At 44.5% G+C, this 23,660-nt stretch overlaps 1 protein-coding gene across 1 annotated transcript in view; it reads right to left on the bottom strand.

Moving 5' to 3' along the window:
• The window catches only part of LOC146195391 (carboxypeptidase Q-like), a 35,539-nt gene extending 29,628 nt beyond the window's left edge, over positions 1-5,911 (bottom strand). Inside the window, exon 1 of the mRNA XM_084596784.1 lies at positions 5,730-5,911. The gene's annotated coding sequence lies outside the window, so the exon portion shown is untranslated. The remainder of the gene's footprint in view (positions 1-5,729) is intronic.
• Positions 5,912-23,660: the final 17,749 nt, after the last annotated feature.

A 23,660-nucleotide genomic window follows, 5' to 3' on the forward strand; every position in this document is an offset into this window, starting at 1 on the left:
TAGGTTTCCCAAGCGCCTGGTGCAGTCCTTCAGGGACGGCGTCTGCTAGTGTAGCTACTTAAGGTTGTTGGATTTATGAAAGCAGCCGGCGCAGCTCTTCCAGAACGACCTCGCGGATAAGGTCTTGTAGGCTCTCTGCGCTTGTAGGTGGTCCCTTCAAGGGGTTCCACAGACTGCGGCAAGTGGTCGACTATATTGGAACATACAGGCCTCAATAGTCCTCTCGATGTACGACGCTTCTTTTTCAAATTCAGATATCTGTTGTCGGCTAATTCCTAGCAACAGCTGCAAAAGGGTATTCCTTCATACCCTTCAGTAACAGTTTCACTTTATCATCATCCGTCATGTTTCGTTTACCGAGGCGGAGGACACGCTTGATTTCCTGGTTGTAAACGAGAACAGACTCACTTGGAAGCTGAATTCTTGATTGGAAGAAGGCCTGGGCTCCTTCTTTTCTGACGGAACTTTCGAAGGTCGTCAGAAACTCCACTTTGAATATCTCTCTGTTCTTCAAACAAGTCTCATTATTTTCGAACCAGGTTCGTGCAGGTCCTTGAAGAGCAAAGTAGACTTGCCTGAGTTTCGATGCGTAGTTTCAGCCAGTGAATGGTGCCACGCTGGCAAAAAGGTTCATCCAGTTTTCCGCACCTTCAAGGCAGTCCATCGAAAATGGGTAGTTCCCGAGGCTGCACGAAGACATCCGGTGCTGTTAACTGGGCCATTGTCAATGTTGGAGCCTTCTTTCGGGGTTGAATGGAGTACGGTAGCAGACCATGTTTGGGTTGCAGCCCTCGAAATCGCGGCTGGCACGGTGACCTGTAGACTGGTCTCTCAAGGTGACAGGAACGATGCCTGGTCTTCGCTTGAATGGCTCGGCCTGTTCTCAAAGGGCAGCACCTCCATCAGATCTCACGTAGTGGTGACAACACCGTTGGTAACAAATAAGGAGGCTTGAACTTAACTTGAATAATCTATTGGGCTGACTTGCGTCCGCCGAAGAACTAAGCAATCGGTGGCAGCGATAGCACCAATCGCGCTCGTCGGTCGTCGAACAAAGAATGGCCGTCGCAACCGTCAACGCTCATTTTAAATGCGACGAGGAACCATCAAGATAAAGCCGTTAGTTGTGGCTAGCATAACCAGGATCATTTGCAGAAACACGTGTGAATGGCTGGAATCTTCGAGATACATCTCGATTCATCACGGTTAACAAAGAAGTTGATAAAGATGTGTCCACGCCCTCGAGCGATAACAAAAAGTACAACTTTGAGTTGTGCACTACAAATACACTGATAGGGCCACATGTCGATGGAGCGCCGTCTGGAAAGCAGGCAGCAATATCAAAAGACACGTCCTTTTGTTTGGAGCATTGACACAGTGATCGTCCCTCATGCAGAAATGCTTGATGAAAATGTAACCGCACGAAAGCGATGTAGAGCAAGGCATGTTTTCTTCAGCATAGGGCACAGTCACAGTTTGTGAGCTGCGCGGTATAGCTTCCTTAGCCGACTGATGAGATGACCTTTCGCATTACACCGGCGACGACGCCAGCCCGGCCAACGGTCGCCTATCATCGTAGTGTGAAGTTCTGCGGTCCCACGACGCTGATGAAACTGATCATCGAACGGTCGGCCGATCTGTTCTGGTAAGATCGGAGGCCGAGCGAGAACTTGACACTCGATGAGAGAACGGCCTGAACACTTGCGCTTGTCAGTAGCCTAACCGTGTTAGAAAAAGACAACAGTAAGCTAACTTTATATGCTCCCCCTTGCCATCAGCAATAACCTCGGCCAGAAATGTTAGTAGGCTGTGAACTGCCGGCTCATTCAGCGACGAGCAGGCCTAGCGCTAGTACGCCGGGGTTCAGGTCAGGAGTTTCGGCGATTACGGAGCGCGCATTCACTAGCTTCAGCGGTTGCATATGGCCATCGAGTGTAATTCTGGCAGTAGCGACACTAACTCGATGGCTGCTTACATCACAAACCGAGTGCAAATTGAGCGGGAAGCGTCGGTATGTGACCCTGTCTAGGCAGTGCAGCAGGCATTAGCTGTCGGCGCCGCTTCTGTGTATACCCGGCGATGGCAGGGGACGTAGCATACATGGCGCTTCTTGCAGCGCAGTTGTATTTTGTGAACAAATAAAGGTGCAACTGGTGCGAAAAGAAGTGGATAGTTTTGATATTGCTAGCTCAGCTTGCATTTTATACCATGTGAACAAGCAGCATACATCCAGTCATTACAAAAGCTATGCAAACAAATACGCTGCGGGCGTAACTGTAATTCGTGAATCGGCGCATTCCTGCGGGAGTTTAGGATTCACACATTAATACTAAATGGTGTATGCTTACGTTAAAGCATTCACCAGTGGTTTGCTGAAGAAGAACTAGAAAGACAGTAGGTGAGGCTCGGGAGTTGGTCGCAGTTGCGCGCCCGGATTCGGGGTAGGCGAGACGGAGATGGCGGAGACTTGGAGGCAATTGTTCGGTGTGGACATGCAGTGAAGATCAATCGAAGCGCGTTGGGTATTGCGATGACGGGACTGAAGCAGCGGCGGCGGCACATGCTTTCGTGCGCTGACCATGGCCAGACTGAACATAGTTTTGCGAAAACGCTTTACCTGCCGAAAATAATTAGGTCTGACTAACACGTACATATTACAGATATTCAACTGGTACCGCTTCATTCAAACGTTTTGCGTGCTCCTCTAATGTTGCAAGGTATGCTCTCGCGTCAAGGTATGCCTGTTTGAGATTTACTTTTTAGTTTTGGGGCTGTAAGGGCGACGGCAATAGCTCAACAATCAGAAACATATAACGCTAACCCCTCCACACTTTCGCGGCGCATGTGCACGGCTGAAGGAAGCGTTGTACAAGTGCTTTATTATATGCGGGAGTCATCATCATCGTCATCATCATCAGCCTGACTACACCTACTGCAGGGCGAACGCCTCTCCCATATTTCTCCACTTAACCCGGTTCTGTACTAACTGCAGCCACTTGACCCTTGCGAACTTCTTAAAGGCCCACTGTCCCCCTCCAGTCGAAAATATTTTCTTCCCCGGTGACTGTGAGACTTCGCCCCTAGAACGCAAGGCCGCAAAATGTTTTTTGAAAAGAGTAACTGATAACGCAGTTACAGCCACCGCAATCACCCGATTCTGTCATGCCTCTCTCCTTCCGTTCCCTCGCAAAGGTTTTTCACTCTCCTGCCCGAGGTCGTCTAGCCTCCGCAATACAAATTTCCCTTCCTCCTCCGCGTTTGGCGGGAGGTGGGGCGTGGCTCTCCGCGAGTGCGAGAAAAAAAAACGGTCGAGGGAGCGCGCGCCGCTGGATTCAGTCTAGCCGTGGCGAGGGAAAAGCGCGCTGCGAGCTTTAGACACCCATCCTTCTCCCGTCAGTCAGCGAGACGAATGGACATCGTTCGCGGTACGTACGTCATTGCTGTGGCACGTCGGGCCAGCGCAGGAAACGGGGAAGCTGGCTTCCCGGAGGAGAGCATGAGAGAGCTTTGAATTGTATTTTCGATGCTTTGCGGCGCGCGTGTCACTGTAGCATTTTGCACAGACTATCTCCGGTACCTGATCGAAACACTGGGCTCCTTTGCTTAAAAGGGCCTTCCCTGGACAGTGGCCCTTTAACCTCATCCGCCCACCTAACTTTCTGTCACCCCCTGCTACGCTTTCCTTCCCTTGGAATCCAGTTTGTTACCCTAAGCGACCATCGGTTATCCTCTCTTCGCACTACATGTCCTGCCCATTCCCATTTCTTCTTCTTAATTTCCACTAGAATATAGGTAACTTGAGCTATTCCTCTGACCCACTCTGCACGCTTCCCATCTCTTAATGTTACCCCTACCATTTTTCGTTCCATAGCCCTCTGGGTTGTCCTACACTTAAGTAGAACTCTCTTGATTAGCCTGCACGCTTCAGCCCCATAGGCGGGAGTGGGTGTAGCTAAAACAAGCTAATTCTTATAATGAAAGATTATTGTCCTTCTGATTGTGTGTCTTAATTATACAGCATGAACCCATCGATTTTGGCCTCCTCGGCAATCTCTAGACGAAGCCCAAAAAACAAGTCCGAGGATCCCTAAGGTCGCATATTATAGTGACGGGTTCTAAAAACAGAAATAATATGTGAATAAATTATTTGTGCTGAAGAAAAAAAAAACTTCATGACTGCCATCCACGACGTGCATGCAAGAGTGCAGCCGACATCGCGAATAGCAGACGACATGGTTATGATATCTCGTTGTGACGTCCACGGCAAATCGTTGTCAGACTAGAAAGCTAATTCTGTTAATAATATTAAAAATAATTTGAAATCTATGTACTGCGCCGAATGAGCACACATTTCGAGGATTTAATATTTAACGTTTGAGGAGTGAAATGCAGTAATCACTTTATGCTCAGATGATAGCAGTTATGGCTCCTTCAAGGGATAGAGGCTCAAGAAACTGGTTAGCTGGAAGAAGGTTTCCAATAGTGCAGAATACATCCAGCAAATAGGACTTCACCAGGAATTAGGAGAGTACGTTAAAAAGGCCAGAGAAGAAAAAGGGGGACGGAAATATATCCGTTTAGGTGTGTGCGTAGATGGGTGACTAAGCGCTGAGGGAGTTCAGAATCGCCGCTTGTATTACTAGGCTTTTGATGCAAAGAGCTTATGGGCGCCTAAAATATTTTACGTCTACATACGAATGTGGCAATCAGGGCTTTTTAGAGGAACTAAGCACGCACAACGTGTACTGAAAAAGTATAAGCAGAAGGCTCACTTCACCCCCGCTAGAAGTACACTTCAATTCATTGATTAAAACTTATCCGGCCTCCCACCAAAAGGCAAATGACCTGTGCGTTTTCAGAATTACGATACGCTTCAGTCTGCGAATACAATTTGTTTCACATTGTTCTAAAAAATGCACGCCAACGAGTTCTTGTTCAGGGAAAGGCGACAACAGGTAATTCAGGGAGCTAAATTTTTGTCCACATTTCTGAGCTAGCTGTTACGAAAGGTTATCTATTTATTGTTCAAAATAGACATTCGTTTGCAACGTAGGACTAGAGACAATATGTCCTAGGCCTTGGAAGCAAAAATAACATTTATAGATATAATGGAAGCTGGTCAACGTGGACTTCGTGTGTCATGAATGTACGTCCTTCTTTAGAGCTAGAAATTCAGGTACTCACATCTCGAGGCCGTATTCAGCCAGCTTAAGTTATGCCATTCTCTTTCAAACAACAAATATTTTACTGTTTTCTGAAGATCAGCATTTACAGTTTCTTGATTTGAACCTGTGCTTTCGAGACCATAACGAATATTTTCATGTTAACGATATGACATGCGCCCTCGTTCTTTGCGAAAGAATGCAAAGGGCGGGAGTCGTAATATTGTTGTATGCGGTCATGCATTCAACTCTTTCTTGTGCTTTCCCCTTGTGTATCATACAGGCCATCACAGAACGACGCAGTAAACGTAAGGCTTTTATCCATGCTTTATCATTATGATTCATGAGCTGATGTCGTGCATCGCTTTAGATATTAAAGTTTTCAGGAAATAGGCAGCGCTACCATGAATGTAAGAGAATAATTAAAAGCCACACTAAATCCGCCTTAAAAGAAACCACCGTCGTTATTCAGTGGTTTCTATCGTAGAGTTGAAAGCTGACAAAATGACCTTGCTTCATGTGTGGACCAGTACCTGGTACGTCATACAGAAAAATAATTGCACTCACCTTTTTCAGTGTACGATTCTGTGCAGTGCCTGCTCAAAACCAGTTAGAATAACTCATAGAACACCACAATACAGTCCTCAGAAAACGTTTTTTGCCGGTTTCGATAGACACATTTCACCCTTAGTGAGGCCGTGCAAAATCAAGCGCAGCACCGCAGCAGCAGCCTTCCTAGAGAATGAGTACTTGCTTTGAAAGCGAAGGAATGCTCTAGCAATCTCTTGCTGCTGCGTAAAACTGCTATGTCTCCTGAAAATTCGAAAAAGCCCAATGCCTTTCACGCACCCTGAGCGAGCCACGCCAGGGATAAAAAGAAACGGTAAACACATAGACGTAAGCAAACGGCAGTGAATGACGTCTTGGCGTCACCGTTGGGAATAAAATAAAAAAAAAACCGAGGAGGCAGGTTTAGGTCGAAGGTATTTTCTTCTGAGAATTAGTTCCACGGCACTTGTCCATCTCATTTTTCATGCAAATTTCCTATTGCAAGCATACCTCTCGCGCCGTCGTGAAGCGCTCCTAAAATCTTGCCTTTTACCAATGCCATCAACATATGTGGCATGCACAACGCATACAAAGGCGCAATAACGAGTGCTGTCGTTGACAAAGAACGGCTGCTTGCCTCTCACTTCGCTTTTCTGATCTTGCATCATCACATTTTAGGCTTTGAACATCTTGAAATAGGCCACGCTTTATTAAACCTCTACAGCTTTTACGCAACAAGTGGGACCGCTAAAAATGCGTAAGACACAGGTGCGGTCCTCATCAAATTTTTCTTTGGGAAGTTTTTTGTACGCTTAGACATTAGCTTTGTAGTTAATGCAGTCATATTCAGAGCTAAATTTAGGTAGAGAATTCGCTGTTGACCCCTTCATTTCCGGCTATTGAAAAGGTTTTAGGCTTGTGGCTGTATGTTGGTAAATGTAAAGACATTTCTCCCAAAGTCAGCGGCATATGCTTTTCCTTTCAGAATCAAATGGCACAGATCTATCTGTGCTAAATTTTGTAACGGCGATGGTGGTCAGAGTATATATTGTTGCCTTATAAACTGAAATAATAAAGAAAGAAACAAAAAAAAAGACATGACAAGTTCTATATCTATAAGCTCTCAGAGAAACGCTGGCAAAGTAGGTTCCAGGAGAGAGAAAGAATAAACATTTATTTCTTCTATAGAGGTTGTGGTGGTTAGATGTCTACCATCTTCCGTAGCGGTGGTCGTCCGCCCTTATTCCAGGGCCCCGCAGGGGACCGCCGCCAGCTGGGCCCGTCGGATCAGACCTTGGTCTTCCCGCCGGTCGCCTGAGAGCATTCCCTCCCACTGCTCCACACTCGGGTTTGTTATGATAGGCGCTACTGGAATTCCCTGACATCCCCACGTTGTGTGATATAGCGTGGATGTGTCTAAGCCGCATCGGCATTTGTTTGTGTATTGTGTGGGGTACATTTTGTGTAGTGTGTGTAGGTTCGGGAAGGAACCTGTCTATAGTTGCCTCCATGTGACGGCGTCCTCCTTGCTGAGGGAACTGTGCGAGGGTGGATACCTCCTTCTGCAGCCTTTGTAGTAGTTCAGGATTGCCGAGTACTCTTGGGGTACGGGATCGTTGTCCAGAGGGTCGTTCGTGTTAGATGCCCGGTATTGAGTGTAACCTCGAGCTATCTCGTCCGCCTTCTGGTTTCCCCTTACACCAGTGTGTCCCGATGTCCACGCAATCGTGTTTCTGATTAGGTCTTCTTCCTCAGGTTGTTTCATTGGGTGGCCACTCGAACGAACTATGCGGATCGCTCGATGACCGATTCTGCCACGCAGATAGTTGCGGCAAGTTGCTTGCGAGTCTGTCAAAATTTTCAGCGACTGTTTCTTCCTGTAGCCTTCCGCCGGGGCCCAAGCTACGGCTACCTCCTCGGCCTCGACGACTGAGCACTCTTTCAGCGATGCGCTGGCCACTTCTCGTAGATTCGAGTCAACAAGCATCGATACCGCGTTTGAGTGTTCCTGCCCACTCGTCCTGACGTATGTGGCCCACATATGTATGTGGCCCACCCACATATACCGTTGCTTCTTCTGGGGCTATTAGCTTCTGCAGGTATGCGGCTGTTGCCTCTCTGCGGCACGTATGAAGGTTTGGGTCCCTATTCTTCGGGATTGGTGCTATCCTTATTATTTTGGATATTCATCCGGAATGTCTGCGGGTCTCAGTATTTCTTTAATTTGGTCTGACTATCCTAGCTTCTTCAGAAGTTCTCTGCCCGTCGGTGTTTGTTGCAACCTGCGCAGTTGCGCGTTGATATGCGCCTCTCGCAGCTCGTCGAAGGTGGTGTGCAATTCCAGAGCTAGGAGTTTCTCCGTGGAGGTGTTGTGCGGTAGGTGATGTGCCGTCTTGTACGCTTTTCTCAGGATCGTGTCTGCGTGCTGTATTTCGCTCTTGAGAGGGTGGTAATACGGAAGGCTGTATGCCACTCGGCTGACCACTAGGCTCGCGACCAGTTTGGGCGTGTTCTCCTCCCTCAAGCCCGACCTCCGGTGTGCTACGCGTGTTATCATGCGTGCCACCTGGAGGGTAGATGCCCTCAGTTGGGCTAGTATATGGGTGTAGCGTTTATTCGATTGTATCAACATTCCGAGCACTCTGATGATCGTTTTCTCCGAAATGAGTTCCCCTTCTAGGTATAACTTTAGCTTTAGATCTTCATCAGTGGGTGGTTCTTTGTTCCTTTTCGCTCGCCATATTCTTAGTAGCTCCGATTTCTCGGTGGAACACTGGAGCCCCCTTGCTTTGACATATACTTCTACGCAGGAGGCTGCTAGTTGAAGCTTCTCTTCCTTTTCTTTTAGTGAAGCATTTGCCTTCACTAGCACAATTTCTTCGACCTCTCTTTTCCAGAATTTTATCTTTTCTTCACCGCGCAAATGAAATAGTGCATCAATAAAGCATTTATGTGTCCATTTCCAGTTATGGACAAACGTTTTCAGGATATGGATGTAAAATTACATCACAGCAAATTAAGCAGGCCTAACAACCTCTAGTATATATGGCTTCGAAGGTGCTACGTCTTACTGGCCTACTGCAGATTGCAGAAGTATGCTTGCATACTGCGCCGTATTCTGTTTCTATACATAGTCAGCGACCGCTGTCAGCTTAAAAAAATTATGCGTCTGTTTTGTGGCGATTTTATCGAGGAAGGCGACTAAGTATTCTTAAAATTTTGACGTATTAGTGTCCTCACGCATCACTATGAAGACGTAAGAAGGAATGGTAGGGCCTAAAACGGCTGCGCGTTCTAAACTTTTAAACTTCTTCACAGTTGAGAACAGCGCAATAGTAGGGCATTTCTAAGCGCTTCGTAGACGGCATAAGCCACGCGTCCGACTCGACGGCAACATTGCACGAAGCATGCCCTGCTTTCATGCGTAGTGCCACCCAATCATTCATTTCGGAGCTTTCTAAATGTTTTAGCTAAAGAATCACTGCCTTTATCTCATGGCATGGGTTTGTCAAGAAGCTGAAGCCTTATGCCGGCAGGGGTTCATTCAACGGAGCAATGGGGGAGAACCCTATAGCATCCGTGTACTTACCACCCAAGCAATTTTTCTTGAATAAATGTTCTCTACTACTGTTTCTATATTATTGACAATGTATAAAACATACTTGAAAGCCACCGCGAAGGACACGACAGTATTGTTCGGGACGTTAAAGTATATCAGGGCAGATTGAGAATCGATCTTTAATATCTGCAAGCAATGTGCAATGTTTTACCGGCCGTGAAAACTCAGTGGACAATATCGACCGCTACAACCCAGTCATGTTAATTGTTGTAATGTCCCCAAAACTGGCATGGCGGCATGGACCACTGTGTGCCAAAATATATTCATTGTAGTTAAGCCAGCTAAAATAAAAAAATCATATCAAGCAATGCATATAGTGATGCGTGCAATGTTGTCAAGCCATCGCAGCTGCCCATAAAATATCGACCACTTTAACTCATGATGAATAAAATATTGGGAAAGCATCTTAAGTAGCAGTAAAATATTGACCATCATATGGCAGTGAATATTTCACATTGACAGGCCATTAATGATGGCAAGAAATATTGGTTAACCTATGTAAATATGTATGGTTATTTTGGCAAGTCATTACACTTTGTCAGGCAACATGGACCACTTTAATTGCAGATATACAATGCTGGAAAGCCAAGACGACTGGCGGGAGGATATTGACCAATGTATGCCAAGATAAATTCGATTCTGACAACCAATCAAAACTGGCATTGCAATATTTCCCACTGTATGCCATGGAAGCGGCAATGCTGGCCAGTCGCCACAGCTTATTGGGAAATATTGCCCAGTGGAACTAACAAGTATACAATGTTTGCAAGCCACTAAGACCGGTGGGTTAAGATTAACCAATATATGCCAAGATATAATGAATGTCGACAAGCCAGCTATACTGGCAGGGCAATATTTACCATTGTATGCAATCATCGACCATTGTATCTGCATATATACAATGTTGGGATGCCTTCACAATTGGCAGGGGGATATTGACCAATATTTACCAATGCATGCCATGATATGTTCACTGTAGGCCAGTGGCCACCACTGGGTGGGCAATATCGGCGCCTTGAACTAAAGATGCATACAATGTTGGTAAGCCACTAAGACCGGCGGGATGATATTGACCACTGAATGCCAAGCTATATTCAATCTCGACAAGCCATATATACTGGCAGGAATATATTTACCAATGTCTACCATGAATCGCGAATTATGGGCAAGACATTGCAGATGGCTAGGTAATATTGGCCGTCATATACAATGTTGGCAAGCAATCCTGTACGTAAGGTCCATTATTGCCCATTGATAGCCCATGAATGCCAATCAAGGGGGAAACATGTAAATCACTGGTCCAAGAGTGGTTAATGATATTGCATGGCTGTACCAGTATTGGTAGCGCATTGGCAACGCCGGGCCATTGGTGGACCACACATCTCCAATCAATTTCCAATCTCGGGCCGGTCGCATGTGCTACCTGGGAATACTGCTGACAGGTGTCTTCATTGCTTCAACATTCAACAGCTTGAGGTTGCGGGGGAGGCGGAGAAGACGGACGGAAGAAGGAAAAAATTTGCAACAAGATTTTTTGTGCTGCTTTCAAGTGCAAGAGTAGCATGCGTCTTGGCATAGAATGTGCTGGAGATGACCAAAACAGAGCACCCGGAACCGGGCAAGCTTCTTGGTTTCACCCTGCTTGCGAAAAAGAAATATATTTAACAAAATATTTGGTGACTTTGTGCAGCTATTACGTCATGGCTGTAGAGCGCATTCAGTTAACTTAGAAAAATTTGTGCTTATATATAACTTCCGCGAACTTGTGAGGCTTAAATATAAAGGAATGGGCTAAGTATAGTGTACTTTACCTTTCTATCTACGCACACCTATTTGCTAACGAGTAAGGAGAATAAAATTTCCTGATATAATTCTCGGGAATGGGCTTATCGGTATCTGCCCTCTTGGCTAAACCAGTGAAAAATTAAATAATTAGATGCCTGTGAATAAAACACATTTGCAGTATTTTAATAAGGTGTCCTGCTCAGGTATATAGATATAGCTAGCATTATTTGTAATCTGTATTTCTCTCAAGCTAAAGAAAAAAATGCGACAGCGCGCAGCCAAATGTCCCCACAGAAAACCGGGGCGCTGCTTCTCTTGATGAGATGCAGCTGAAATGCCAGCTTGTTCGATCTTATTGGATGGATGGGGTGAATATAGGAGCGTCCCCTTTGAAACGGGGTGGTAGCAGTAGCTATCATGCTCATTGTTCTACCTATATCTTAATTATTGATTTAGATTGTTTAACTAAACCATCATTCTATTTATTAAATTTTTGTTTCTACATTACTAACAAAACGTCACCTCTCTGCTTTTAAGCCACCAATCTCCCAGTAGCTTTTTGCTAGTTTCCACCACCAGTTTATTCACCCGGCCACTGGTGTCTCCAAACCCCAGAGCTTCAGGAACAGTGCCTGTGCCTGCATCAACTTCCGAATGGATACCGTTACATTCAAGTATAATATGGTGAATTGTTTCACTGGAGTTACCACATACAGCACATGCGTCATCTCCATTGTTAAATTTCTTTTTGTAGCTGCATGTTCTAAGGCACCCTGATCTAGCTTCAAAAAGTAGGGCACTGCCTCTTGAGTTATCAAAGAAATCTTCCTTCCTGATCTGCATTTTCCACTTTCGATATAATTCCGCACTCTGTTTCTTTCCATCGAATTTATCCAATTTTTACCTTCAGTGTTTTTTACCTGTTGCTTAATGCTCTTTATTTCTACGTCATTGTGACTAGAATACTTACTAGTTATTTTCCTAGTTCTTTTCCTCAATTATGAGGCAACGCTTTTTAGGTGCAGGTATTTAAATATTTTAGCTGCCCATCTGTTACTGTCTAGTTTCCTCTGGCGTTCCTCATATAATATTTTACTCTGAGCTTCCCGTACTTCGAAAGGTGCCCAGCCCATATCTCCCTGTACCGGCTCATTTGTAGTTTTGCCATGGGGACCTAGTGCTAATCGTACAACGGATCTGTGATTTATTTCAAATGTCGACTGTACCTCTGATTTTAGGCACAAAACCGCATTTCCGAAAGTAAGTCCGGGCACCATAATTCCTTTTCAAATACCCCTCAACACCTCATACCTGTTGTATCCCCACAGTTCCCTATGCTTCATTATCCCGGCTTTCCTTCGCCCATTGGCCTTAAGTGATTGCTCATGCTTTCCAAAGTATGCCAATCCTTCGTTTACCTATACCCCTATATATTTATTTTCTGCTACTTGTGGCATTTCATGGCCTTGTATTTTAAGACCCTCATCAGTCGAGCAGTTGAAAATCATCAGACCCGAATTAACTGCGCTGAAACGGAAGCCTAGAGCGTCCCCTTCGTATCCGCAATACTTTAATATAGTTTGCAATTCTTCCAGACTCTCAGCTAGCAGCACAATAACGTCTGCATACATCAAATCGGGGAGGCGCTGCTCTACCGCCTTTCTATCTAATCTACATGACAGGTTTAAACCTAGATTACCGCCTTGTATCCTCCGTATAGGTTTATCATATAAAGCATGAACAGCAGCGGTCCTTAGAGGACAGCCTTGTCTTAATCCTTTGCGTATTTTGACATCTTCTGTACTTCTTATCCCTTCCCACGTAATTTCTACTTTTTTATCCTGGTATATTTCCTGTAGGAACTGTATTATCTCATAACCGATACCTTCTTCTTTTGATATGTTCCACAGGAATTACCTGAATACGTTGTCTTACGCCCCGTTTATGTCCAGGAAGGCCAAATACAAAGGTCTATTTTTCACTCTAGATATTTCGATGCATTGGGTAAGCACGAACAGGCTATCATCTAAGCGCCTACCATTTCTAAAGCCGTTCTGAAGTTCTCCAAGTATCTTGTTACTTTCTACCCATGCTTGCACCTCTAATTTCACCGCCTGCATGGCCAACCTGTACATAACAGATGTTATGGTAATCGCCCTGTAGCATTTTATGTGCATCCTTTCTCCTTTTACATCATAAATAAAATTCATTTTACTCTCCCGCCAGCTGTCCGGAATTTGCTTATTAGTTATGACTATTTCCAGAGCTTTTAACAACGCTTCCTTACTTTTTGGACCAAATTCATTAATCAGCTTGATCGGAATTTCATCTGTTCCTATAGACGTGCTTTTAGAAATATTTTTTTCTGCCTTTCTCCAGTTTAGATTTGTCAGTTTGAAGCTGCTTTCTATTCTGCTACCTTGTGTTGCTTCCTGATTTGCGGAGATTACCCTATCGTCGCTCTTAAATGACTCGGCTATAACTGATGTAATGTAGTTCACTGCGTTGTCTCCCTTTAAACTATTTCCCTCGTTATCTTGAATCCGATCCTGCTTTCTTTGATTCTTTTTCCCTTAGCCAGCTTATATGGTTCCAGAATTTTCTTGCTTCACCTCTACAGGCATCGTGTATGTCAGCTATCCAGCGATCTGTGGCGGATATTTTACTTTGGACGAGGGCCTTCACCTCAAATTTCTTCTGTCGATAGCATTCCCATTTTTGGTCTATTTCCTCCTGAGATACCTGCGCTTTATTCGCCACTCGGTGTTCCTTTGAAGCAGCCCGTCGTTGTTCAATAGCTTCCCTGATTTCCTTATTCCACCAGCTCCGTGGCTTCTTCTTTCCATTCCAGCTGTTTGCTACTTTAACCTCCTTAATTTTCCTACTTGTGAGTAGTTCTACCTGTTCATAATCCCAGTCTTCTATGGGGCCTTTCTTTTTTTCTTCCTCTATGGCTGCTACTATCTGCGCTGTTTGATCGTCGTTTAGTTTTGCGTTTACGTTTTGTCTAAGTTCCATTTCTCTTTTCATCAAGGGCCCCATCTGCAGACTAATACGTTTATGATCACTTCCCAGACTACACACCCCTCCTTCGTCCATTTCCATTTTTTGTGGCCTTGCTATAAATTTCCTGCGACATTAGACTGTAGTCAATAGTCGTCTGCCTGTTGCGGAATTCCAACGTGATTTGGCCTTCACATTTTGTTCTCTATTTACTATAACTAGATCGCATCGCTCAAACAAGTCTAGCATTAGCTTCCCGTTACAATCCGTGTATCCGCCCAGATCGTTGATGTGGCCGCTCATGTCCCCCAGCAGAATAATATTGGCCCCGTTTCCAAACTGGCTTATATCGTCACTGAGACATTCAACAAAATCCTTGTTTTCTTGCCTGCATTGGTGTCCTGTTCCTAAATAAACTACCCCTAGCCATGTCCTTATGCCGGCAATTGTTCCTTATACCCAGATATGTTCTTTACAAGATGATTTATATCTTGGCCAATTTGTTCCCTGGCGTATCAACATACCTACCGCTCCACCCTTTTTTTCCGTTCTCGTTCTGTTGCACCCTTCCCAGACGTAGCCTTCTATAAACGGCGGATCTTCTAGATCCCTGAGATGAGTCTCGCAAAGAGCGTACACACCTATTTTGTCATCCTTGAACTGCTGTTCTATCTCTAGCCATTTCGCTCTTTTTCTACCTGCTTGCATTTTTATGTAAGCTGATCCTAGTGTTTTTTTTTTGTTTTTCCTTTTTTTTTATTTTTCTTTCTAGACCTCCTCCTTGCCATGTTTTGGGGCTCAGCCTCCGTTATTACACTTTCTTCTGCTTCACTTCTAACTACCTCTGTGCACGGAGTCCTCGCGGACTCCCTAAAAATGTTTTCAGCCCTGCCTGCCAGGCGCCAGCCGATCTGTGCTCCCACCCTTCTGGTAAAATGAATGCCATCTCGCTGCTGAAAAGCCCTACCAAAACCTGCTTTATGCACCTCCCTGTTTACCTCAACCAGTTCGAACCGCTTCTTCACGCTTAACGTTCTTGTGTCCTGGTCACTGTCACCACATCCATTTCGAGCTTTCTGTTCAATCCTAGCACCTCTGGTACTTTGCATACAACTATCTGCGCTTGCTGTTTTATCTCCATGATATCATCAACTCTCTTAGCTAAACTTTCCACCACTACTGCAGCTTCACAATTTAGGACATTGCTTAGCCCTGCGGCTACTATCACCATACTGCGCTCTGCGGAATTTTTCAACACCCTATTTTTACTCTCTTTCAGCACTGCCCTCATTGTCCTCCCTGGGAAGGCTCCAACTTACACTCGCTTATCACCCTTTACACGTTCCAAGATATCTTGCTTGCACCTGCTCATGTTAGAATCTCCGGCAATAAATACCTGGGCCTTCTCTCTCGCTCTCCCAACTGTTGGCTTCTGCTTTCGCTTATCTGTGTCGTTCTCTCCGAGATTTTCATTCTTCCTTACTTCTTCCTTTTTTCCGGCTTCTTAGTAGCTGTTTCTAAATAACTCTGTCGGTTCGGATTCGTCTGACTTACTTTGCTTATGCCCTCCATGCCAGTGCTGGTCCCAGCCACGTGGCCTGCACTAAAATATTCGTCCTCGTTGGTTCCAAGGATAAAGTTGGCCACTTTTTTTCATTTGAGGAAGCTGTCCAAGCAGTTTCTGATTTTCGGCCCTTAACAAACGTACTTTATTTTCTAAGTCATCTACACGCGACACTAAACTGCCCTTTCCTTTATCAAATCTATGTAGGCGCGTACTCAGCACGCAACACCAACACAAAAAGTCGCTGCCTTCCGCTTCACCTACAGACTCAAAACGCGTTTCCTTGAGATTAACCTGCGCCTCACACTGAGTACACTTTACCTTCTTTTGATTGCACGTCTTAAACATGCATCGACTGAACTATATCTAATACGAATTCTCAGAATATACAAACTGCCAATGAAGACACAAGAAACGACTAGCAAACACGCGTTAAAATCAATTTTGCGAATGCCAATAGCCTAGAAAAAAAAGTATGTATCTAAACAAAATAGTTGAAGAATGAACGCCGAGAAAACCTAGCTGCCGGCATGAAGAGCAGGCCACTAGGCCAAAGAGCTAAACTCTATTCTTTAGGCTGCACCTAACCTAAATAGCTGAAAACGAAATAAAGTTAATAAAAGACAGAACTTATCTATTTGACGCTTCGGTAGTTCCCGCCGTCGCCAGTCCGTTCGTTTCCGGTAACCACGTGTAATCGGAGGAGCGATGGAATACGCGTCCGCACCACACGGCTGTCAATTGTCATGTGCAATCACGCCGTGCTAATCACGCCAGCGTGTTCTTTTTCTATATAAATCATAGCACGAAGATAGTGGTATTTTCTACCCGATTTGTTGTCACAAATTTTAGATTGTGTGCAATGATCCAGTCTTATTCTTTATTAATGTCACTTTATCATTGTCATTTTTCCTTCTGTTTTAAACTGTGTCCATTGTGTTATTTTTTCTTTGCTTGTAGTTCAGTGCCATTTTTGTAAAGTGCGCGCGGCTCATCTACAGTTTGCAGATTTGTAACAATAAATAATGACAAGTACGTCAAAGCTGTTTCGTGGGTACGCTATGCGTACAGGCGGATAGAAAAAGTAATTGCTGTTGTCAGCTCTTTATTCAAATTCAATGCCATAATAAAATATTTAGCCTCTTATATTATTACTTAGCAAACTTGGAGATAGTCACATTTCTAGAAAGATGCAATTTGTAGAGCTTTTCAATAGAGCGCGTGTGTCACCAGATATTCAGCTCTAAATATTTCATGCGTGTGTCACGACGGCCGCCTAAACAACTGCAGCTGTGACAAGGTGTTTCACGACACTCCAAGTGGCCAAGTGGAAGCAACGTTAGGATCTAAAGCTGAGCGCGTCAAATATGTTTTTCGTTTCCTGTCTCGGTCTTGCATGCGTATTCACATGAATATAAAGTCAAAGTTCGGGGCTTATGTCTCGAAAACCGCGAGTACACTAAATATGCAATTGAATGAAGTAGCCTAGGGGCGCGACTACCTCTATTTTTATAATATAAGAATGCCTGGTAGCTAATGCTTCCTGAATGTTCATCAACCGCTTTCAGATAAGGCGGACGAGAATTATTTCTGCGATTTGTGTATGCCTCGTTGCATGACCTACAGACACGGGCAAGGTAAATGTGTTGCTTATGGTTTACCTAAAAGCTGCAAAGACTAATTTGGAACATCGAAGATCGTAGTGGAAGGTCTCGTTCTGAAAAGCCATATATTAAGCAACGGAACAGTGTTGCCAACAAGTGCATTGCAAAATACTTGAAATGTTGGAAGTCTAAGGGCAAAATGCTTTCCAGCGCTCACTAGCAATCTGGCTAAATAACAAGGTAATGTTGATTAATATATGGCTAGATGTACCTCATGTTGACAGCGCGATCTTAATAAGCGAACAATTTTCGCCAGCATATATAAACGTATATCAGATGTCGGCTTTCTTACCTAATGAGCGGACAATGTTTGCAAACGTACTCGAACGTGTATTAAATGTTCGCATTCCAATCTAAACGAGCGACCAATGTTTGCCAATGGACACAAACGTATATGAAATGTTGTAAGACCAATCGATTTCATGGACGATATTGCCGAGCTCATACCAGCATATGCGAAATATGGCGAGTCACGCGCGTAGCTGAACAATGTTTACCGTTGGTTTACAGACATAGTGCCAATGTCGGCGAGCAATGGCATACCTGGCCCGTTGTAAATCGCTTATAGAATGGCATGACCAATATAAGAAACTTACTGACAACAGTGTGCCGCCCTTGGCCGTGTTCTGCCAGCACATTTCCAATATCGGGCCGGTTGACTGTGCTACCTAGGACGTATATGCATAAATAAATGTTAAAATCCGCGTATTTGAAAGTTGTCAGTATAAATTTGAGACTGAGTTTAAGTACTTTTAACATCAATAGCTCAAAATATACTTGACGACAACCTCGCCTAGGTAGTTGAGATTGGTACTTCATTTATGTAGCTGCTTCACTGAACTTGATGTCACAAATACAAGTAAAATACCTAAAGAATAATTTAAAAAGGAAAAGCACAATTTATGTCACTGTTCTTAGGTGGAGACCTGAGGTAAGCAGCAAGGCAATGCCTTAAGTACATGTCTCCATGCCTACAATTCGCGACAATTTTCCTACCAGGTTTCGAATATTGCTGGCAGCTACCTGCAATTGCTACTTAGCGTTTTTACCTCATATAGGGAATAAAGTGTAAGGAAAACAAAAAACAGACAACGCTGTGGCATCGCCATCACCATCGCTTGTCTCCGGCGCCCATCTCTCGCGCTGAAGCTGTGCCCTGCTGCTGGCAATTCTATCCTGCTGTGCCTAAACTACTGGCAGCGATAGATGTTCGGCCAAACTCCTAAATCAACATTCTACTTGGTGGAAACGCTAAGCAGCAATAGTTTGTTCTTGCGGTGGATACAAGCTTTCACCATGATTGGTCTGCAGTGCACGCTATAATTCGACGATTCATAGGAAAAATACTGCAGCACATTTTTCTTGCGCTGTACAGCCGAACTTTGTGAATATAGTCAACTGGTGAATAGATATTGCGGTAGGTGCAACTATTATGACGATGGGACTCCTGAGTGATCATGATAGTTTGCTACCAGAGCCTCAGATGTTCAGTCAATAGAATTCATCTCAATTCTTTTTCATTTTGCTAGTGCTAAGGAGGCGAGGAATTGTGCAGGTCAGAGATAAATCGCCCAAGCATCACTGTGAGAATGTTATAAAACGAATCCTGCACAAGGCTGGCATACTCAATTTTGGGCCTGGTGAAAATTTGGACGCCACCTTTCCAAACTTAAATGTGCATACCCTAAATTATGCGAAAACACTGACCCCTCTAAATGAATTTTTTCTACATTGTTGACATGCGCCGACTATGTATTGTCATCGGGAAAAAATAAAACTTAGATACTACAAGCAGTTACTGACTTGAATATTTTTATAAGGGAGGGGAAGCGTACTTGCACAGATCTTTTAACTTTCAAATACGTTCTATGGGCTCAACACCAGGCTTCAGTAAATCAGACTTGATCATTGAGCTGTATTGAATCCATTTCGCAAGACAACCAAACATATTGCAGAAGGTGCCACGTGATCCCCAAATAACCGCACTCGAAATGTAGTCTCGTCATTAGTACCATTCCTAAATAAAAGAAGCAAAACAGCCCCGAACCAGAACCTTGGGGCACTCTCAACGTTATCTCCATCTGAATCGAGAACTTTGAGTTTGTAAACGCCCGCTGCTTTCTCTGCATTATGTACTGTTTGATTCATTATTACACGGAAGTAATAATAGTTAGGCTACCAAGTTTTATTACCGGAACTGAGTAGCAAACAGTCACATATTATTTATTTCATGTAGGTAGTAGAAGACGTGCGACGTTGATAATTCAATAACTAGCACAGAAATTCTATGAGGTATTTCTTCCTCTAATGCGTCTTGGTGAGATACACTCAATTTATGCATTTTAACCACGTCACTCATGTAAGGCCGTTTAACTTGACTTTCGATTCATGCTTGTAATTACAATATTTAGGCGTGCTGCACTATGACTGACAGAGAGGTTTCTTTCACAAGTGATGAAGCGATGAAAAAAAATGTATGGCATAAAAACGCGCAGACGCGCAAGTGCTAAAAGCTTCAAAACAACAAGATTTTCTTGAGTTCGATAAACTTCCAGACAGTGAGCTTGTAACACTGGTATCCATATATATTTAGGACTCGCGGATAGCATTGCCTTGTTAAGTAACTCAGGGGACCAACTGCAACTAAGGATAAATGATCTAGACAGAAGAAACAGAAAGGTAGGTCTAAAGATTAACATGCAGATGTCTAAGATAATGCTCAACAGCCTGCGAAAAAAACAGCCGCCTAAAATAGGTAGCGAAATGTGGGAAGCGGCAGACGACTATGTCTACTTAGGACAGGTAGTGACCACAGATCCGGACCACGAAAGTGAAATAACTAGGTGAATAAGGTTAGGATGGAGCGCATTTAGAAGGTACTCAAGTATTATGACAAGCAGCTTGCCGGTATCACTCAATAGGAAAGTGTATAACAGTTGGATCCTACCGGTACTTACCTATGGGGCTGAAACATAAAGGGTAACGAAAAGGGATTTACTTAGGTATATGACAAGGCAGAGGGCCATGCAACGGAACGTGGTAGGTGCAACCTTAAGATATGCGAGGCGTTCTGAGTCGGTCAGGGAAATACCTCAAGTTACTGAGATTCCAGTCAAACTTGTAAGATAAGAAATGGGCATGGGCAGGACGTGTAGTTCGAAGAGAGGATAGTAGATTGTCTCTAAATGTAACCAATTCGATTCCGAGTGAAGGTAAGCGTAGCAGGTGGTGACAGAAAATTAGGTGGGTGGATCAGATAAACAAGTTCGCTGGGGTAAAGTCGATGCAGCTAGCTCAGGAATGGGTTAATTAAAGAAAATGAGGGAGGCCTTCACCCAGCAGTTCGTACAGCCCGGCTGATGATGATGACCAGAAAGCCGAGAACTAAGAGTAAGCTTCCTTGTCAATAAGGATATAGCTGGTAAAATAGAGGAATTCTAAAGCATGTGAGGCTCCCGCGCCCCTCATGGCTTTTTGAACTACGCGCGCTTCTTCCATTCCGTCTTGGTGTGTGCGGAGGTAGCGCAACTACGCATGTGCGGACTTCATCGTGGGGCGTGAAATGTGCTCGGCTTGAGAGTGAGCCTTAATACGGGTAGCGGAAAGCCGACCCTATTGTAAAAACCAGTGCCACTGGGTCCCAGTGCCCCTGTGCCATAACTGATTATGAACCCAGTAGGATGCTGGAGACTGGGAGTACTGGGATGAGGCATAATGGTACGCGGCGCACTGTTGGCACTTGTCACCCGGAGAACAAAAACGCCTCGGATAAAAACTACAACCTAGAATGTAACGAAGCATCTCAACTACATTAAAATATAAAAAATAACAACTAGGCGAAGAAAAAAACGGCACCACTAGCACGCTTCGAACTCGACATCAATAATTCCGTAGCTTTCTATGCTAAGCACTTGGCCACGCCGAGAATGTGTTTTTGTTCTTTATTGCATGGAAGTACTCCGAGCAATTTAACCAGGTTGCATTCCGCAACCTGTGAACCAGCATGAACCAGCAACAGTGAACCAGCATTGAGCTCTCACTTTGACCAAACATCAAAATTGCGGGAGACATAAACATGCATCAAGTAAAGGTAACCAGGCAGCAGGTCGATTCTGCTCAGCATATACAGCCCGCACCATAACACATTGTTCTCTGAACAGAAACTTCGATGAACGTGGTGGCTCAGCGCGGCGATCTGTCATGCGGCTCTTCCACAGACTAAAAAGTCCCATGAGCACAAAAAGGTCACATGGTGCCTCAGAAGCTTCAATTGTGAGCAAAAATCTTATAGTATAGGCGTAATATTCATGTCCTTTTTAAAATCCGTTGAAGAATGTTCCATAAAACACTGCATCACGGCAATACACAAAGCAATCATCGCTAGTTTCTGGCTGCTGACATAGGCGACAGTCTACCGACTATGGCACAAAAGTCCCTTTTGCACGAAGCCGCATTTTGACAGGTGAGCTGGGAACGTTTGAAATATTTTGGCATATAATGTCATGATCGCATTCATGAGGTTGGGACTTCATTTTTTGAAGCGTATAGGCCCATTGCTCCCGCTCTAACAATTACAACTTAATGACCATTGAAGCTTGCTGCCTGCAATAACGAATTAAAATTTATGTTCTGGATGCCTATGCGTACTATTTTATGCGCTGGACTCATTTAAAAACTCGAGTTTGGCATCGCTGGCAAATTTACCTGTGCCGGCTCTTCGGTGATGCTCTGATACCATGTTCGTAATTTTCGCTGAACTCGGTGCTGTAGCACAAACCTCCAAGGAAAAAAGTGCGGGCAAGCTTCAATACACAGCAGCGACAGCACTATTTTGCTAGTAACTAAGTCTTATTTGTATTTAAATATTTCGGGAAGCGATGCGATAACCGAGGGCTCGATTAATTGATACGCAGAGCAAGAAGGAGTTCGAAAGCTTGAAAACGCAAAATATTATGCATTACAAGCGCTGTATGTTTTTTGTTTTCTCTCAAGGGCCCACCACTCGGTAAACTACTCCCTTTCCTGTTTTATTTTTTTCTTTCCGCTATCTATACTGGGTCGCGGAACAGGCTGCGCTCGCTGATGCCTAGGTCCTGTTTGGAGCCTGCGATTGAGCTGGCATTGAAATTTTTGGCAGTAATCATTGTGTTAGAGTGCCCTCAAGATCAGCTGTGAAGTTTGATATGCATGGACGCCCACATTATTCAATTCCAGTATTAGTTGTATGAAATTGTTAGTGTGTCATGAGGTATCAGAAGCGTGGCGATCATAGTCTTTTCTGAAATGCTCGAAACCACCTATCGAAAATGGAAACGAGAAAAAAGGTACTGCCTCTGTTTTCATGCAGATGCGCAAGGACTTCGCCGCAAAAAGCGCTTACTTGAACCATAATTTTCATATGCGCCCGGATGGTCGATTACGAGTACGCTAGCCATGCTGGCCCCTGAGCGATGCGAACCGGGACCAGTGGGGGCCCGGCGCATATTCAGCGCTTCTCCTATTGCATCGGGGATGCCATCGACACACCCAGCGTCAAAAAGCTAATCCCAGCGTTTTTTACTCATCATACAAGTTCAACCAGTTCAGCAGATTCAGTGCGAAAAAAAGTGCAAAAAGCTTACTGTTTTCGCACTGGAAGACACTAGGAGACGCTGGGTTTTGCAATAGGGAAGCCAGGGGTATTCTAAGACAATTCTGCGGGGACGAGGTCATGCTGTCAGCAAGCAGCACTATGCATCCCGTGTGAACACGAATGGAGGCGAAGTGCGTTCGTAGAAGGATTACAATGTTTGCGCGAGTTGGTGTCACGCGTAAATCAGTCTCTGGTGCCGCTATGAGCGATTTTCCATGCCGCGTTCCCCTATTTGCATGCTAGTTGGTTTTTCCTTGACGCGCTGTGTTAGAGCACAGGCCACCTTCCTTTTGTAACCATGACATAGCGCTGCCGCTTGCCTTGATTGTGTGCTTCGCTCTGTAGTGTCTTCCGATGTTTTATCGGCCCAAAGTGCTTTTTTGTTGATCCGGAATAAACCGGTGTTTTTGCAGAAACTGTGTGTGACGGTGTCAAGCGAGACACATTCTCCCAGACCCGTTTCTTAGAAGGCGGAGCCTATATTAGACACCCAACGTGATTTCTGCTCGAACTTTGGTTTGCCCCGCGAGTGCCGCAATCCTAGTGTGGGGCGATTTTATGCATATTCATGTCGGAGTATTAAAAGTACCATTTCGTAAGCGCCCAACTGAGAGATGCCGTTCAGCTTCCCATAAATGTGGGTACCATACAAAAGCAATTAGGAGACGAGAAAAGCGAAACG

The sequence above is a fragment of the Amblyomma maculatum genome, chromosome 3 (assembly GCF_055883805.1).
Source record: "Amblyomma maculatum isolate TAMU_Amacu chromosome 3, ASM5588380v1, whole genome shotgun sequence".
Classification (NCBI taxonomy): Eukaryota; Metazoa; Arthropoda; class Arachnida; order Ixodida; family Ixodidae; genus Amblyomma; species Amblyomma maculatum.